This window comes from Bison bison, unplaced genomic scaffold (genome assembly GCF_000754665.1).
Source record: "Bison bison bison isolate TAMUID 2011002044 unplaced genomic scaffold, Bison_UMD1.0 scf7180017864304, whole genome shotgun sequence".
Taxonomy (NCBI): Eukaryota; Metazoa; Chordata; class Mammalia; order Artiodactyla; family Bovidae; genus Bison; species Bison bison.
This window is the reverse complement of record NW_011494876.1, coordinates 14,048,020-14,050,990: the sequence shown is the minus strand read 5'-3', so window position 1 is coordinate 14,050,990 and position 2,971 is coordinate 14,048,020.

The following is a 2,971-nucleotide window of genomic DNA, read 5'->3' as shown; positions in this document are numbered from 1 at the left end:
GGATTGCACGCGCGCTTGCGCGTGCCGTCTGTGACCGAAAACAGGTCCAGCGTATAGCTGAGCGTGTGTGTCTGTGCACCCGGAACCGAGTGGCCTGGCGCTGGGGCGTCCCCGTGAGTCCCAGCCAGGTGGGTTTGCAGGTGAGGGATCCGCGCTTACCCCAATTTGTGGCCTTGAAGGGGGTGGAGGCGTGTGTTTGAGTGGCATCCCTTTCCTCTGAGACGTTTCTTGAGCACCTCCTGTGGGGCCTGCGCTCCTCGAGGCGGCTCGACCCGCCGGCCCTGCCCTAGCAGTGGGAGCCCAGACAGACCTTCTACTGGGCAGTCAGCAAATGAACGGAGTCTGTGGCAGTGAGCACCCTGTGCAGAGAGCAAGGGACCCTCAGGAGGAGGTGAAATTTGAGTGGAGACATGGAGGAAAGCCTGGTAGAGCAAGGGAAAAGTTTTCCGAGAAGAGGAAATTGCATGTGCAAAGAGGGTCCGAGTTTGGTGAGTCTGAGAAACTTCCCAACTCCTAATCAACTTCTGACTCCATAGCTAGGAGCGTTGCCTTCTCTGACATCAGCCCCTGCCTGCTGGTTACCAACAGAATGTATCTTCCAGGCCACTGTGATTGAGTCAGGGTGAGCACATGATTGGACAGTCTGTCCAATCAGAGCCTGTACTGGGACTTTGGTTGGGAAGGTTAGAAAGGCTTTGAGGGCTGGGGTTGCTGAGAGTTGGTGATGGACTATGTGGCCTACCTGGTATCAGGCCTCAGCTTGAGCTCCCTGCCCCCTGTCCCTACCTCACCCTAACTAGGCAGCATTGAGCCCTCCTCTGTGTGCCCCACACCCTGGGTTTCTCCAGCACACACAAAATGAAAGGTTTTTTCTTATTCATCTTCCTGTGCACACCCCGAGGACTGGGCCTGTGCAGTGAGCTCACCGTGACCACTTCAGCACTTACTATGAAACCTAAAAACCACTTGTGACAGTGAAACCAGCTGTGGGGAGAACAGTTCATAGGCAAGTGCCCCCAGCTCTCTCACAGCCCACTGAGGCCAGCAACACCGAGACTCTGGTTATATCAGCTCTCAGACCTGCCTCCCTCCACAAGAACACTTGGCAGCTCCACAGAACCATAAGAACCTCAACCTCTTGGAAACAGGAATTAACCAAGAAAACAGATTAATTAAAAAAATAATAGGGTTCTGTTCCCTATTAAAATGTCCCATCACTAGATGAACTACATGGCTGTCTTAACATCAAGGTCTCCCCTGCTACCTGGTTGGCCCCACCCTGCATCATTCTCTTTGTTTTTATCACTACTTCACATTTACTTGCTTATTTCTTTATTGTCTTCCTCCCAGTCGTTAAGTTTTTGCCCTTGCTCTATCCCCAACACTGCTCTATTCCCAACAGTGCCCAGGATTAGTGGGTCCCCAATAATATTTGCCAAAAAAAAAAAAAGTCTGAATGAACTGTGAGTCTCTGTGTTGCACAGTTACTATGGCAGGGCACATTTACTTAATACTCATGACAGTCCTACAGGGTAGGTGTTACTGTCTCCTTACACATTTAGAATCTGAGGTTTGGAGAAATAAAGTGATTTGATCCAAGTCACCAGGCAGTGAGTGTTCCCCAAGAACCTAAGTTTCCTTTACTCTAGAAATTAGGACAAAGGATGAGAAATCCTTCTGGGCAGTGGCCCCCACGGCCTCCATCACTGTCTCACACCTGAGTGAAAAGGGTTAAACCAGAGAAAGGAACTTCCTGAGAGAATAGGATTGTGGCTCAGTCCTGCTCAGTTTCAGAACCTGTGATGCAAGCCAGGAGCCCAGGGAACAGTGGAGCATCCAAACAGACTCCATCTCTAGCTGAGATCTGGTTTCAGGCAGAAAGATGAGAAAGCTGCACGCAGCTCCTCACACGAGCCCAGGGATGATCAGGGTGTCCAGGAACAGGTTGGTTGCTCCTTTCTTGCCGATGTTTCTCAACACAGAGTCAGCCATTGAAATTATTTGAATGTATTTTTTTTCAGATGAGTCAAAGATTAAAAAAAAAAAATTTTTTTTTAAGTGAACTATTAATATAAAGGACTTCTTGGTGGCTCAGGCAGTAAAGAATCTGCCTGCAATGCAGAAGACCTGGGTTCAATCCATGGGTCAAGAAGATCCCCTGGAAAAGGAAATGGCAATCCACTCCAGTATTCTTACCTGGGAAATCCCATGGACAGAGGAGCCTGGCAGATTACTGTCTATGGGTCACAAAGAGTTGGACACAACTGAGCGACTGCTGCTGCTGCTGCTAAGTCGCTTCAGTCGTGTCCGACTCTGTGCGACCCCATAGATGGCAGCCCACCAGGCTCCTCCATCCCTGGGATTCTCCAGGCAAGAACACTGGAGTGGGTTGCCATTTCCTTCTCCAATGCAGGAAAGTGAAAAGTGAAAGTGAAGTCACTCAGTCGTGTCTGACTCATAGCGACCCCATGGACTGCAGCCTACCAGGCTCCTCCGTCCATAGGATTTTCCACGAAAGAGTACTGGAGTGGGGTGCCATTGCCTTCTCTGACTGAGCGACTAACACACGTTAATATAAAATCACTGAAACAAAGGGAGGAGATTGTAAAATCTTGGAATGGAGAAGTCCTCCTGGTATGTTACCAAACCTAGAAACCATAAGAGAAAAAAAATTCATTTACACTAAAAATAAAAATTGTATTATGGCTGATTCGTGTTGTATGTATGGCAGAAACCAATACAACATTGTAACAATTTTTTAAAAAGGAAGAAAAAGTCTATATAGAAAAACCCACAGTCAAAAAAAAATAAAAACAGAAACATAAAACTGTTCAGTTCATTTCAGTTCAGTCACTCAGTCATATCTGACTCTTTGTGACCCCATGAATCGAAGCACGCCAGGCCTCCCTGTCCATCACCAACTCCTGGAGTTCACCCAAACTCATGTCCATTGAGTCGGTGATGCCATCCA